Below are 16,853 nucleotides of genomic sequence, written 5' to 3' on the forward strand. Positions count from 1 at the left end.
GTGTGTGTGTGTGTGTGTGTGTGTGTGTGTGTGTGTGTGTGTGTGTGTGTGTGTGTGTGTGTGTGTGTGTGTGTGTGTGTGTGTGTGTGTGTGTGTGTGCATATACAGTGAATATACAAAACATTAAGAACACCTGCTCTTTTTCCATGGCCTAGACTGACCAGGTGATTCCAGGTGAACGCTATCATCCTTTATTGATGTCACTTGTTAAAGCCCCTAAAATCAGTGTAGATGAAGGGGAGGAGACAGGTGAAGGGGAGAAGACAGGATTTTAAAGCCTTGAGACAATTCAGACATGGATTGTGTGTGTGTGCCAAAAAAACTGGAACGCTGCTGGATTTTTCACATTCAACAGTTTCCTGTGTGTATCAAGAATGGTCCACCATCCAATGGACGTCCAGCCAACTTGACACAACTGTGGGAAGCTTTGGAGTCAACATGGGACAGCATCCCTGTGGAATGCTTTTTCAACACCTTTAAGAGTCCCTGCCCCAATGAATTGAGGCTGTTCCGAGGGCAAAAGTGGTTGCAACTCAATATTAGGAGGGTGTTCCTAATGTTTTGTTCACTCAGTCACAGTTGAGCTCTGCTGTCGATGAAGGGTTTCTCACTTGTCACTGTTTGTGATTCCCATGAATCTCAAACTTCTCTTCTCTTTTTCCCTCTCTCTCTTTCTCTCTCTGGGCCTCTGTTCCTCCCCTGGAGTCAGTGAGCGGCGCTCCGATATCTCGAGGGCAAAGGGGAGAGCGAGTGTTCCAAACAACGTGTGATTCAGCACTGATAAATATTTAACCCGCTGGGTAGTCGGCTGGTGGACAGGGCTAACCAGGGAGAAAGATAGAGGGCGGAGGGGAAGAAAAATACAAATGAAACTTTAATTCATGCTTTTAAAAATGACACGTAGATTAATGGCGCACCAGTATTAAAGTTTCAGAGGGTTCCATGCATAAATGCATAGGTCGCTAGGCGCCCGACATCCTTTGGCCAAAGCTATGTGAAATGATTCTAGTTCGGGCAGGTCGTTTTGCCACAGAGAGCAAAGGAAAAGTGTCGGCCTGTTACACAGCAGCAAAAGCACATTAACATGTTCACAGGAATCCCGTGCTATCTAAAGAGCTCTGAGGAAGATTCCCTGAATAAGCCACTCCTGATGTATAAATGAAGGTAGTGCACCCCCAGGCTAGAAGCCAGCTTCTGGATCTGGTACTACTGTATGGAGCACTGATTACTAGGTTTTCTTCAGGAAACCTTTTCTAGTTTATGGGTTGTTTACTGTGTAATAAAAATGTTAACATGCATTTATTTTTGCAATTACCTAGTAATTTCTGTATCACAAAATGAAGTGCTACTCAATATGAAAATGTACCCTATGTTTCAAAGGGCTCAAGGAAACCCCTATCTCCTTAGTGTTAGGGTTAGGGGAGATAAAGAAGAGAAGCTGACTAGAGGAAGCCACTATACACTTTTCAGATGGAATCCTAGATATGGTGCACATCAGCCTCCCTAAAAAACGATTGACTTGGATGGCAGTTGTTTTCCTCCACCTAGATAGACTGTGTTTAGAATGAATCAATAATGGATTGACTCCAACCGTATGGTTTTAAAGAGGAAGTATATTTATTTTGACACACAGACATAACGAGTGAATGCACCACTCGCCACAGACAGATGACAATAGAAGCAGGGTCCTGCCCCAGCCCTAAAGGCTTTAAGACTCTAATTACCAGCGGCTAGGTCAATTAATTGTCAGAGACTATCACCCTGCATTGGCCTATTTGTGAAAACTTCAAGCCTCACAAGCTCAGAGAGGACAAGTCAAGAACCACAGGTCTCATGATGCCGCCTGTGGAGAGAGGCAGGTAGAGCTATAGACTAGACTAGAAAAACCAGAGGGTTCTGACAAGTGTTTCAAACAAAGGCCAAATTGTGTGTTGTGTTACACATGGAACTAGGTTGCTGACCATATTTGCGAATTTAGAGGAAGAAGAGCCTACCCAAAACTTGACTTCTCCTAACCAGTAGAGGTCCTCCTAACCAGGTCTCTGTGCCCTACTTTGGGAAATCAGTCCCAGATGATTCTCTGCCTGTCTGAACAATCACTGGCTCTTGCTGTTTTTGTCTGTCTTAGCTCAGTGAACATGTAAATTCATGCAACGGAAAGTCTCATCACGTGAAGCTTCGAGCACTGATGACACTACCACACCATATCATCATGGCCGTGTTCTTCTGAATATATTGTCCCAGTCCATGTGTCTTAAGTATCCATTTGACACGTTAAGACAAAAGGAAACAAACGACTGAGCCTAATAGGCCTCCTTCACAAAAGCAGTCAGTTGGAAATGTATATTGCCCTCAAGAAAGATGTGGGTAGGACAAATAGACAAGAGGCCACATCTGTTTTATCTTTCCTAAACGATGGGTGGCACACGCCAACAACTGCTGAGTGTGTAAAACAATACTGGAAGGAGACAAGTTAACATACCTATTTAATAAAGTCTGCAACAAAGTCATTGTTGAATTGGGAGAGGAGAGGAGCTTATGATAGAGTACTTTATTTCAAATTAGAAGTGGTGAGACACACAATGAGAGACACACACACACACACAGAGAGAGAGAGAGAGAGAGAGACAGACACACACACACACACACACACAGAGACACACACACACAAATAGAGAGAGACACACACACAGAGAGAGAGAGACACACACACACACACAGAGAGAGAGAGAGAGAGAGAGACACACACACACACACACACACAGAGACACACACACACAAATAGAGAGAGACACACACACAGAGAGAGAGACACACACACACACACACAGAGAGAGAGAGAGAGAGAGAGACACACACACACACAGAGAGAGAGAGACACACACACGCACACACAGACAGAGAGAGACACACACACAGAGAGAGAGAGACACACAGAGAAAGAGAGAGACAGAGACACACACACACACACACAGAGAGCGAGACACAGAGAGAGAGATACACACAGAGAGAGAGAGAGATACACACACACACACACACAGAGAGAGAGAGAGAGACACACACACACAGAGAGAGAGAGACACACACACACACACAGAGAGAGAGAGACACACACACAGAGAGAGACACAAACATACTGTACTGCTACACCCCACAAATGTGTAATGCGTAATACTGACATACAATCTGTTTTCACAACCGAAACAAGTCGGAGGAACGTGAGACTTGTCAAAGTTGGTGAGAGTTTGCTTGCAGGGCAGTATACCCAGTGGTATTGGTGGTCTCTACATCATTTTGGAGCAAGTGTCTGATGAAAGACTGAGCAGTGATATCATCAAAATACCTGGACTTTGTCTCACAGCGAGGCTTCGACATCGCTGACATGTAAAGAGTCCATCAGCAGGAGGCCTGCTTGGTTTTAGTTGCTGGGATCTCCATAGTGCTGTTCTAAAGCTGGCTGCGGTTGTAACCAAATAAACCGTCGGGCCCCCTCTCCTAGTTCTAGTGAGTGTCAGTGACACAGACCATGCCTCCTGCGTTTGAACTTTCCAGCACAATGCAGGCCAACCTCTCTCCCTGTAGCTGTGTGTTAAGGTGTGTTATCTCACAGGCATGTTGGCACTGCAACATTGGGAAAACGTTCCACCGGAGCCAGACTGAGCTTATGCTATGAGTGATAATGACCTCTTTAAATCAATGATATTTTCCTTCTTCCATCCCTCCAACCACATTTTATGGGCAGAACTATGTGTGAAACGTTAAATTGCATTAAGTCGCTGAAACGACTGAAAGTTCAATTGGAGACACATGGCAGCTGACAACTAAAACCCGGACGTAGAAATGTTAATATCATATCGCACTGGCCAAAGCCCATAAATTTGTATATAATGTGTCCTTGCAAGCACGCACAAGTGTCCCCCTGTCTGAGACTGAGTCACCGGCCCAATGGATTAACTGCAAATCACAGTTGAGTCAATAATTACAGTGTTTTTGCTAAACAGTGCGCTCGACTCTGAGTTAGAACAGTCTCGCAGTGTACTTATGTATTTTATTCCTTATATGGGTCACAAACGGCAAGCCGTACTAATCAATTCCATCTGTTGAACGTTAATTTAACGTTAATTTAACCTAATTAAAGCATTTACGACAGTTTAAAGATGGAATACTAGAGGTTGTAATTATTTCATCAATTCATAAAACATGTTCAACCCTTGCGGCATTGGCTTTCACTGATGTCTACAGCTTGCAGATGGTGAAGAATCACTCCATTCTACTGCATGAAGTTAGTTTACCTGCTGGCCCACTCGTCTGTTCCTCAATGTCTTTTTGATATTGTGCACCCCCTGTTGATCATCATGGCTATTACATGGACACAGAACTACCCAAATGCTGTGTTTGCAGATTCTACTGTGGACTTTTCTGAAATGCTCTCAGAAATGTATGCAAGATTTATGCAAGTTTTAAAATTGTAGGTGTTACAGATTTGACTGTAGACATCTTATGAAAACAACTCAGAAATTCAAAGATTATATTGTTTCAATATATTTTCCTATGTCAGCAAAGCTCAATTCTTATATTGTGATGAATTCCAGATTGTGCTGAATCTGACATAAGGGACGTATCATGCCCTTTTCAATGCCTACATAGAGCATCATGGAGATGGAACAACTCAGCATGCTTCCAAACATCATTCAGGGGCAGTTAACCCTAGGAACAGTGGGTTAACAGCCCCTAAACAAGGCAGTTAACCCTAGGAGCAGTGGGTTAACAGCCCCTAAACAAGGCAGTTAACCCTAGGAACAGTGGGTTAACAGCCCCTAAACAAGGCAGTTAACCCTAGGAGCAGTGGGTTAACAGCCCCTAAACAAGGCAGTTAACCCTAGGAACAGTGGGTTAACAGCCCCTAAACAAGGCAGTTAACCCTATGAGCAGTGGGTTAACAGCCCCTAAACAAGGCAGTTAACCCTAGGAGCAGTGGGTTAAGAGCCCCTAAACAAGGCAGTTAACCCTAGGAACAGTGGGTTAACAGCCCCTAAACAAGGCAGTTAACCCTAGGAGCAGTGGGTTAACAGCCCCTAAACAAGGCAGTTAACCCTAGGAACAGTGGGTTAACAGCCCCTAAACAAGGCAGTTAACCCTAGGAGCAGTGGGTTAACAGCCCCTAAACAAGGCAGTTAACCCTAGGAACAGTGGGTTAACAGCCCCTAAACAAGGCAGTTAACCCTAGGAGCAGTGGGTTAACAGCCCCTAAACAAGGCAGTTAACCCTAGGAACAGTGGGTTAACAGCCCCTAAACAAGGCAGTTAACCCTAGGAACAGTGGGTTAACAGCCCCTAAACAAGGCAGTTAACCCTAGGAACAGTGGGTTAACAGCCCCTGAACAAGGCAGTTAACCCTAGGAGCAGTGGGTTAACAGCCCCTAAACAAGGCAGTTAACCCTAGGAGCAGTGAGTTAACAGCCCCTAAACAAGGCAGTTAACCCTAGGAACAGTGGGTTAACAGCCCCTGAACAAGGCAGTTAACCCTAGGAGCAGTGGGTTAACAGCCCCTGAACAAGGCAGTTAACCCTAGGAACAGTGGGTTAACAGCCCCTGAACAAGGCAGTTAACCCTAGGAGCAGTGGGTTAACAGCCCCTGAACAAGGCAGTTAACCCCAGGAGCAGTGGGTTAACAGCCCCTGAACAAGGCAGTTAACCCACTGTTCCTAGGCCGTCATTGTAAATAAGAATTTGTTCTTAACTGACTTGCCGAGTTAAATAAAGGTTAAATAATATATATATATTTATATATATTATTTATTTATTTTTGTGGGCATATTTCAAATGGGTTGGTGAGAATGATTTGTACCTCATCTGAGAATCTCAAAACACAGAAAATCATATTTACATGAGCTCAAAACTCAAAACATATACAGTGGGGAGAACAAGTATTTGATACACTGTCAATTTTGCAGGTTTTCCTACTTACAAAGCATGTAGAGGTCTGTACAGGTGAGGGATCAGCCCAGAACTACACGGCAGGACCTGGTCAATGACCTGAAGAGAGCTGGGACCACAATCTCAAAGAAAACCATTAGTAACACACCACGCCGTCATGGATTAAAATCCTGCAGTGCACGCAAGGTCCCCCTGCTCAAGCCAGTGCATGTCCAGGCCCGTCTGAAGTTTGCCAATGACCATCTGGATGATCCAGAGGAGGAATGGGAGAAGGTCATGTGGTCTGATGAGACAAAAATAGAGCTTTTTGGTCTAAACTCCACTCGCCGTGTTTGGAGGAAGAAGAAGGATGAGTACAACCCCAAGAACACCATCCCAACCGTGAAGCATGGAGGTGGAAACATCATTCTTTGGGGATGCTTTTCTGCAAAGGGGACAGGACGACTGCACTGTATTGAGGGAAGGATGGATTTGGCCATGTATCGCGAGATCTTGGCCAACAACCTCCTTCCCTCAGTAAGAGCATTGAAGATGGGTCGTGGCTGGGTCTTCCAGCATGACAACGACCCGAAACACACAGCCAGGGCAACTAAGGAGTGGCTCCGTAAGAAGCATTTCAAGGTCCTGGAGTGGCCTAGACAGTCTCCAGACCTGAACCCAATAGAAAATCTTTGGAGGGAGCTGAAAGTCCGTATTGCCCAGCGACAGCCCCGAAACCTGAAGGATCTGGAGAAGGTCTGTATGGAGGAGTGGGCCAAAATCCCTGCTGCAGTGTGTGCAAACCTGGTCAAGAACTACAGGAAACGTATGAACTCTGTAATTGCAAACAAAGGTTTCTGTACCAAATATTAAGTTCTGCTTTTCTGATGTATCAAATACTTATGTCATGCAATAAAATGCAAATTAAATACTTAAAAATTATACAATGTGATTTTCTGGATTTTTGTTTTAGATTCTGTCTCTCACAGTTGAAGTGTACCTATGATAAAAATGACAGACCTCTACATGCTTTGTAAGTAGGAAAACCTGAAAAATCGGCAGTGTATCAAATACTTGTTCTCCCCACTGTATATCAAAACAAATCTGCCCAAAAAATATTATATTATTCAATATACATAGTGTGTGTGTGTGTGTACAAAATAAAACTGTATCCATACAGCCATAGGAAAGCCTACCACTCAGAGACAGTTTGGGACCAGCAGTATGGCCAGCGAAGGGTTATCTCGGCCCATTCCAGCACAGTTCAGTTCCAGGGAGTGAGTCAGTGTGTGGTGTGTTTGTGTGCATCATGAACAGGACAATCTAATTACAGACTGATTCCAGGGGCTCTCCTGAATAACAGGCCTGAGCAGCACACTCAGTCCCTATAGCAAACAGACAGCAGCTAGCTAGAGGCTTCACTTCACCGAGGAATGAATGGCTGAAGGTGTCTTCAGTCTTCAGCCCATAGCCATGGGAAGCTGAAGAAGCTGCAGCATCCCCTGAAAAAATACATTATTATAATAATAATATTATAAATGTTAATTTTTTTTTTTTTTCTTTACTAGTCCTTTAAAGCAGAACAAAATACAGTAGTCTGTAGCACGGAAAGAAAACTTTTTCTTGCCCCCCACCAAAAATTATCAAACATCTTCCTGTGGCTATGCTTCGGCTCATTCACACTTTGCAGCTTTTCTGTGTTTGTTTCACCTATCGCATATGATCTGCTTTGTTCCTCTTCCTCTTAAGAATGTTGTAGTGAGTAATCGTCAGGAAATACCCCAAATAAGATTGTTTTGTAGTGTTTTCTGTTTTCTGTTGTCTGTTTAAAGGTTTGTCAGGTGAGGAAAGTCTTCAGTGGCTCTTTTCGGGTTATTTACTTTAATCCAGTTGTGCCACCAACCCTTTTTGCTGGAGCTCTAGTCCTGCTGCAAAACAACAGGGGGATCAGAAAGTTGTTTGACAAAAGAGTGTAGGCCTAACAGAGGCGAGGTAAAAGGAGGGGTTCATTGGGAGTTGAACGGAAAATTGCCCTGCCAATTATGCCTCAATTTGTCTGTGTTTTTTCGGAATTGACATCTACTGCCCTTAATAATGATGGCTGCTGTAACTTGATTCCAGTTCCACCCTCATTCTCCTCCTCTCTGGTCTTGATTATCCCGGGATTGAAATTGGAGCCAAGGAGCACTGTGAAGCAGACACTGCCGAAATGCAAACCCTTTCCCTCTGTGTTTGGAAGGGTTTCTCTGTCAAAACCACCCTGTCCGCAATAACGGCTGCCAGCATAGCGAAGAGGACACCCACGAGGGTCTTTCTCACAATACGGAGGGTCTGGTCTGCTGTACTTTGATTGGGCGACCATATGGTTCGTTTGCTGGAATTGAACAGGTAGACAGACAGACAAACATAGCCTGCACCCCGTAGCAGGTGGAAAAACCAACAACCGATAGACCCCAAATGGATAATACCGTAGCTCTTTCGTTTCCAGCTAGGGCTGTTATGGTGACTGTATTACCGCCACACTGGCAGTCATGAGTCATGACCGCAGTCAAATTCCACGTGACCGGCTAACTAGGCTTCTCCAAAATTGCGCTCTGTTGCCATTGATGGTTATTAGTAGCCTACCAAACTTTCTAACTGCCAGTCGCTAATGGCCAGTACCAGAGAGGAAGAGAGAGGCCCAACTCAGCGGAAAATCTGTCTCCAGCAGGTGGCATTTTTTTCTCTCCATTGTTTCTCCTACCAAGCTAGGAGTTTATGTATGGAGGTCAATGAGAGCGTGTCGAATTTGGTCAACAACATTTTTAGGGCTTATTTCCTACGTGAGGTTTATTTGATTGAATAGAAGTTTCGTAATGCTTAAGTTGTTATGAGTGTACTGATATAAGTTGGGCATGTGACAACTTTGAGAAAAAACACTTGATATTGGACTTGTCTAGAGATGGCTATGCATATTCATCGGTGAGACTAGTAGCATAGCATCTCTCCATTAAATACAGGTGGTTAAAGTCAACAACCCTCATTGAATATTACAAAAAGGATTACAGTAATGGGATGTATATGGCAATGCAAAAAAAGAATAGACAGGAGTCCGCTGTGCCGTTTTGTGGACAACGACTCCCACTGTTAGGGCGGAGAGACATGTATCTTGTCAGTATATCCATAATCTTTGCAGGTACTCAGGGCTCTATTGCCGCTCCATCAGGTCCTAATGGCCTGGTACCCAGGGCTCTATTGTCCCTCCATCAGGTCCTAATGGCTTGGTACTCAGGGCTCTATTGTCCCTCCATCAGGTCCTAATGGCCTGGTACTCAGGGCTCTATTGTCCCTCCATCAGGTGCAAATGGCCTGGTACTCAGGGCTCTATTGTCCTTCCGTCAGGTCCTAATGGCCTGGTACCCAGGGCTCTATTGTCCCTCCATCAGGTCCCAATGGCCTGGTACTCAGGGCTTTATTGTCCCTCCATCAGGTCCTAATGGCCTGGTACTCAGGACTCTGTTGTCCCTCAAACCACTCTGACATCAATGCAAATGCTATAGAAAATTAAATCAAACACTTCATGAGAGCTCTGGCATTCAGAGTTTGAGCGGAATAAGATCACCTGTTGCTCAGTGAGAGCCAGCTCCTTATAGCTGGTTGATGCATGGAATGAAATAAGTATAAGCATGAGAAAACAGAGTTTGATGCCACTATTAAAAATAGGAGGATCTCATCAGCTACGCTTAGTATATTTATTTCTAAACTTTCCTAATATTAATCATATTAATCATTTTAATCTGGCATTAAAATGGACAAATAGCTCCAAACCTGGAACATGTTTGGAGAGCCCATATTTTTTATTTAACTAGGCAAGTCAGTTAAGAACAAAATATTATTTACAATGATGGCCTAGGAACAGTGGGTTAACTGCCTTGTTCAGGGGCAGAATGACAGATTTTTACGTTGTCAGCTCGGGATTTGGTCTCGCAACCTTTCAGTTACTGGCCCAATGCTCTAACCACTAGGCTACCTGCTGCCCCACAGAGCTTAGTGAAAAATAGCCTACAGAGCTTAGTGAAAAATGTGTTCTTATAAGCCCAGTCATTGTGTTAAGACAGAGTTTTGACTGGCCATTATTTAAAAGAGGATCCCAGCCTTCTCATGCTGCTATATGTATTGCTAAATTCTTAAGACTAAGCACGTTGATCCGCTTTACAAACGGTGTAGCCTACCTGGCATATTAAAAACGTAACCCGATGTAACCTCCAATTTGCTATTCCAGTGCAGGCTACGGATTATGTCTTTTTTTTTGGTGGACCATTCTAAATAAATCAAAAATCCACACACAGTATATTAGTAGGCTATATGTAAAGACCAGATTAAATAGAAAAAATTCTGATGGGTGAGAATATTATCAAGTGCTTGTCAAATTGTGAATGAGAGACTGATGAAGTGTGTGCAACCTGCGTAAGAAACAGAGCAGAGCTGCAACTTTAATTGTGATTCAAACCTTAGAATATATTAGAAATCCAACCACATAGCCTACGGCTGCATGATGTGACTAATGATTATTTGAAATAAGTTGCATGAAAGGCATGCATAAATAGCTCTAAATGAAGCATATAGGACAACCTGTTTCTTTGTTAACCACTCAACACAGAATAGCCGCATGTGTGCACTCTCTTCGAAATCGTTTGGGGAAAATATCCTTTCTATTTTATTCAGCTATGTTAAATTGTATTGTTCTTACTATAAAATAATATAAAATAATGCCACAGGAATTATAAGCAAATCTTGCCTGCTAAATTAACTAGTGTAGCCCACAGCCATATGGCATAGCCAGATCAGGGCCTATCATAAGGATGCTATTCTGCTCTTCTGAAATAGGCTACATTTTCTTCATATCATAATGTTTCTTTAGAAATAAATAATGGATTTATTGTGGTGGTGTAGGCTATATTAAATAGATTTATTAGACTTTTTAAAATGTAGATGTTCCAAATGGCCGCATCAGTGACTTCTAGGCTATTTGTGGAAGCCAGAGATGCTAAACGTGTTTATGTTAATTAATGCTCAATTACCATGAGACCGGAAGCTATTTACATGACAATCACCGGCTGACAAAATGTCATGACCACCACAGCCCTATTTCAGGAACAGTGAATTATGGGGGAAAGCAACACAGGCTGATAGATGAAATGGGCCATTAATGTACAGTAAAGTAATGACCATCCATCCCTTTAAAATGAGCCTGGAACAAGATTCAATGTTTCCACTGCATCCTGTGAGAAAACAATGTTGGTGATAAACACATTGGTCTATAGAGCGGTGATACAACACAGTAGACTCCCCAGTAAAATATCTCTGTACCTCGGGCCTGCCTCTACTTGCTTCATCTTTGCATGCAGAGCATATCATATCAGTGATTCAGTGGTCGTTCGATAGATATCAGGGTACGTTATTTACTAGAGTGTTTCGAGCATAGTGCTCCGTTGTTTTTGACGCATAATTGTTTGTGGCGCATAATTCACAGTTATTCTCTTTTGATCGGTAGGAAACACCTTTTCATTAGATCACTTTCATGAAAGAGAGGGTTAGGGTTAGGACTTAGGGGGTAAGAGAGGAGTGAGAGAAAGAGAGGGGGGAGAGAGGGAGCTTTCACCATCCCTGAGAACACAAATGCCTAATACTGGCGAGAATAATACCTCTTCAACTCCATGTCACTGGATATTAAGTAAACAAATCCTAATATGAAGCATGCCCTATGAAATGATATGGCTTTGTCTAGTCCATGGATTAGTTGTATTGTTATTTTATGTAGTTCTGTCTATGAGCTGTTCTTGTCTTTTAATGTTCTGTATTATGTCATGCTTTATGTTTTGTGTGGACCCCAGGAAGAGCAGCTTCTGCTTTCGCAACAGCTAATGGGGATTCTAATAAACTACCAAATACCAAGTATTTCATATGAGAGTTAGATAAACTCAGAGGGTGTCACAGTAAGATAAGGGTGAGAGGCACACCACTAAACACTAGTCTCAAAAACCCGACCCTCTGCAACACAGTGACTAGGGTCCGCTTTCAATGATGGACTCGTTTGGTAATGAGGAACTACTTCACTGCCTACGTCACTACTGTATCCGCTTGAATACAATACAAACTAGTAGCTAGCAAGATGGACATCACAGAGTTTTCTTTTTATGAGTGCATTTTGCAAGAGACTAGTTTGCATCAACTATCTTAACTAAAACCACTGCAAGGGTTTTGCCTGCTAACTTTGTTTTTGAATCGCAATGTTCTGTCATGTTTGCCTCATGATGTGTTGGAAGAGTTGCCAGAATTTTTTTCTCCTCTTATCGATGTAGGCAGTGATGTAGTTACTCTATGCCAAAAGTCCATCACTGAAATGTCCATCATTGAAACCAGACCCTAGTCACGGTGTTGCCTAGGGACGGGCTTTTGAGACCACACACACACAAACGCAAAAAGACTAATAGCACAAACAAAATTGAGCGGATGTCTCTTCTCCATTACATATACAGTACACCTTCGTTAACACTTTATTTGGATAGTCTGTAGAGCATCTACAGATGGACTAGCAGTAACATTTGAATGATCTACTAAACCTAGCCCTAACCTTAACCCTTACCCTAACACTTATTCTAATCTAATCTAAACCTAGCCCTAACCTTAACCCTTACCCTAACACTTATTCTAATCTAATCTAAACCTAGCCCTAACCTTAACCCTTACCCTAACACTTATTCTAATCTAATCTAAACCTAGCCCTAACCATAACATTAGCAAGCAGTTGATATTATGACTATTTGTAAAGCATGTAGATAATATTATTAGGGGATGATAGAGAAAGAGGACGGAGAAAAGAGCAAAGGGAAAGAGAGTAATGTACATGGTTTATTGATGGTGGCACCAGTATCATGACACCAGGTGAGACCCAGATGCAGATGGTTGGAGTCTTACAATATTTATTCATCCAATAGGGTAAGGCAAGAGAATGGTCATGGACAGGAAAAAGGTCAAAGCCAGATCAGAGTCCAGGAGGTACAGAGTGGCAGACAGGCTCGTGGTCAAGGCAGGCAGAATGGTCAGGCAGGCGGGTACAAAGTCCAGAGAACATGCAAGGGTCAAAACCGGGAGGACTAGACAAAGGAGAATAGCAAAAGGAGTACAGGAAAAACACGCTGGTTGACTTGACTTAAAAATACAAGACGAGCTGGCACAGAGAGACAGGAAACACAAGGATAAATACACTGGGGAAAATAAGCGACACCTGGAGGGGGTGGAGACAATCACAGGAACAGGTGAAACAGATCAGGGAGTGACAACCAGTGCATATCTGTGCTCCAGGTGTGTCTGGATGACCTCTTTATGGACACTTTGCTTCCCAAATGTTTCCATTCGGTCGCTGCTAACACTCCAGTTCATCCAGAGTTTCATGAGTTTCTCACTCTGTTTTCCTCAGATCCTCCTTTCACTGGCTGTAATAAACGTTTTTACACTTGGAAGTTGTAAACTTCATCTTGAGTGTCATTTGACAACGACAATGCGACAGGTCAACATTCAAAGCTTGAAATACCTTGAAATATACAGTAGAGCACAAACCCTCTTTGTAGCATTTATCACCATGAGAATGTGTCTTTTAAGGGCAGAATTCATCCTTTTCTTTTATGGACAGCGATAGGTTAAGACAACCACCCTGACACTGTAAATGGAACATATGGTACATGAAGGATACTAATTTCAAGGTCTGGAACAGTTTGTAGTGCTACCTGTGGTTTTAGGAGATTTGGTTTGGTATTACCTGGGATGTTACCTTCTATTGATTTATCAACCGTAAATGACTGGTATGGAATCCTGGGCGTCAACAGTACTTACAACCTGACTGAAAAAGTTACTGCTGGAAGGCATTGGAGTGTAAAAAACATTTACAAACCTTTTTATTTTGTGACTAGGGTTTACACACCTATTAAGCTTAATTATCGTTGTTTGCCTTAGCGTTTACTTCACCCGCTGCCTGTCATCATCTGGTGTTTTCCCCACTACTACACCCTGTTACGCCACTTACCTCACGCTAGGCTACAACTGCACTACTGTTGTTAAACAGGATAGTTAATGAAACAGCCTGGTTAGCAATTAGCTTGCAAAGAAACATTTACAAAGATAATGTAAAGATACATTAAGTTAATTATCAGGGCAGTTCAATTATGAAGGGCGATGGAAACAATGCACAGTTAAAATAATGTACTGTAAAGCTCTAAGATTTCACTTCAACTCAATCTTCCTCTGGGACATTATGTTTTGATGAACCATGAGTAGCTACGCAACCATGTATGATATAATTAGTTGAAAATGATTGAGTGGCTATTAGGTTACTCTCATTTAATCTGCACTTTAGTTAATTATGTAAATCAGAGGATAGAACAGGCTGTGTATGAATACTGCTTTATCATTTAATGGATGATAGGCAACTGGTTTGTGTGTGTGTGTGTGTGTGTGTGTGTGTGTGTGTGTGTGTGTGTGTGTGTGTGTGTGTGTGTGTGTGTGTGTGTGTGTGTGTGTGTGTGTGTGTGTGTGTGTGTGTGTGTGTGTGCGTGTGTGTGTGCGTGTGCGTGTGCGTGTGTGTGTGTGTGAGCATGTATGTGTGTGAGTGTGTGTGTGTGAGCGTGTGAGCGTATGTGAGCGTGTGTGTGTGAGTGTGTATGTCACATTCACGCACTATCCGTCTACACATTCCGCTAATAATTTCCTCAACAACTAAGCACTTCCATTTCACATGGTTTTCATTTCACATGAGTTCATCCCTCTTCCAACCCCTCTTTAATATTGGAGTCATCTCCTAATAGTCTCCCAGTAAAGATACGATCATCTGCCTAGCGGGTCTCAGTGCTACCAGATTCAACTTAAAGCTTTACTAGGCAGGTGAACAATAAGGTCTGCTTGAAGCAGAGGAGCTCAGCCAGAGACAGAGGATCTGTCCCAAGTGGTACCGACCAAGGGCCATAGGGCACTATATAGGCAATAGGGTGCCATTTGGAATACACTCCTCAGATACCTTTATGTTATTAACCCCATCCTCAGGGCTTTGTCCCAATCATCTCAAAATGGCTTCATTCCTTTCCTCATCAACTCCACGTCAACTACAAGTTCCTCATCAACTTGTATTCTTTGTACTCTATTCATGTCTAAATGTTGTCTATGTGTGTATCTGACATCCTGCTGCAAAGCAAATGGCCCCACTGAGATAATAGAGATTCTCTACTAATTGTCTCCCATGCGGTGATTATGAAAGGGTATGGAGGAGAGGAAGCCATTTGAGAATATTTGGATGCAGTTCTGAAACTGGAGGGACTTTCTAGTCGAAAGCAATATCTAGTTTCTAGGTCTATCAATGGTAACAACAGAAATAATAAGACCAAGGAAGCCATTGACTAACATTATGAAAGTTCAGATTCCCAATCCTCTGGCCTGCTGGCTCAGGGGCTGCGTCTGGACATTATTTAAATCTCTGTTCTGCATTGATGTCATTAGACGCCACAGTCGAGGTTCAAAGGTTAATGGCGGTGAGGGGGGAAAAAACAGTGTAATTGACAGAAACTTTAATTGGGGGGTCTCTATTCCAATTCAAAGAGCTGCCTGGGTTTTGACCCCATGCTGAGTATGCTGGTTTTTAAAGTTTCTTTGTGCTCGGTATCTCCCTTCCCTGTCACGTAATGACATCATAAACACAAATACACCTACCTCCAAAACAAAATAAATAAATTGTGCTCATTGGGGAAAAAAGCACAATGCAAAGGGATTCTGCCTGGTTTTGATGTCAGAGCAAATAGACAAAAAGACACAAGAAAGGCAGGAAGCCTGATACATATTCTGATACATATTTCATGCATTTACAGAGAGAAATTGTATGTTGTGAAAGATAGACTGACTCTACTTTCAGGCCTTCAAAGAAAACGTACAAGGAAGGGGGAAAAAAACAACCTTTCAGGCAATGACATCAGCCGGCTTGGCAGTGGGTGTCTGGGTGGCAGCAGGGCCTTTTTGGCGAAGTGGGGGGAATTAAAACAGTGCACAATTGCTACCAGACGGCAACGTTGACCACAGACGGCCTGATTGGAAACAGCGATGTGCTGGCGTGGCACAAAAAAGTAAATGAGCACAGTCTATCTGGAGGGAGAGTAGTGGACACACAGATACTCTGGTTCTACTTAGTAGAGGAGAGACCGTTAGCTTTGCATGATAGTGTAGTAAAATGGAGGCGTTGGCTAGATGAGGTGGTTCGCCAAACGTGCAACCACGTCTGACACCTGAAGACTTGTGTTTTACCCAGAGTTAGAACCAGGTTTTAGCTCACACAGACCACTGGGATTTAATATACAGTTGGTGCTCGTGACTTAAACCACATAGTTGAAGTCTATCGGCTGCCGAAGCCGCTGTAGGAGGTCAAATGGGCTAAAAGTAGCGGATGCGGTTAGTCGAACTATGCTTACGTGACCAGTAACCTCATGATAGGCCCCAGAGGTAACGCCTAGGCTTTAGCTAAAAGAGCTAACATGGGATTGAATGCCTGTATTGAGGTTAACTGTCTTGAGTATTCAATTAGGAAACCATTCATTACACGGTCATACTTGAGTTCCTGCGCAAACTGAAAACTTCCCAAAAACCCATTTAAGTACAGGGCATTCGGAAAGTATTCAGACCCCTTGACTTTTTCCACATTTAGTTACATTACAGCCTTATTCTAAAATCTATTACATTTGTTTTTCCTCATCAATCTATACACAATACCCCATAAAGACAACATGGAAATTGTTTTTTAGAAATGTTTGCAAATGTATTAAAAATAAAAAACAGAAATACCTTCTTTACATAAATATTCAGATCTTTTGCTATGAGACTCGAAATTGAGCTCAGGTGCATCCTGTTTCCATTGATCATCCTTGA

At 42.8% G+C, this 16,853-nt stretch overlaps 1 protein-coding gene across 1 annotated transcript in view; it reads left to right on the top strand.

Moving 5' to 3' along the window:
* The window catches only part of LOC139540454 (ELAV-like protein 1), a 229,130-nt gene that overhangs the window by 78,978 nt on the left and 133,299 nt on the right, over nt 1–16,853 (top strand). The gene's annotated exons all lie outside the window — the stretch shown is intronic.

The sequence above is a fragment of the Salvelinus alpinus genome, chromosome 15 (assembly GCF_045679555.1).
Source record: "Salvelinus alpinus chromosome 15, SLU_Salpinus.1, whole genome shotgun sequence".
In the NCBI taxonomy this organism is placed as follows: Eukaryota; Metazoa; Chordata; class Actinopteri; order Salmoniformes; family Salmonidae; genus Salvelinus; species Salvelinus alpinus.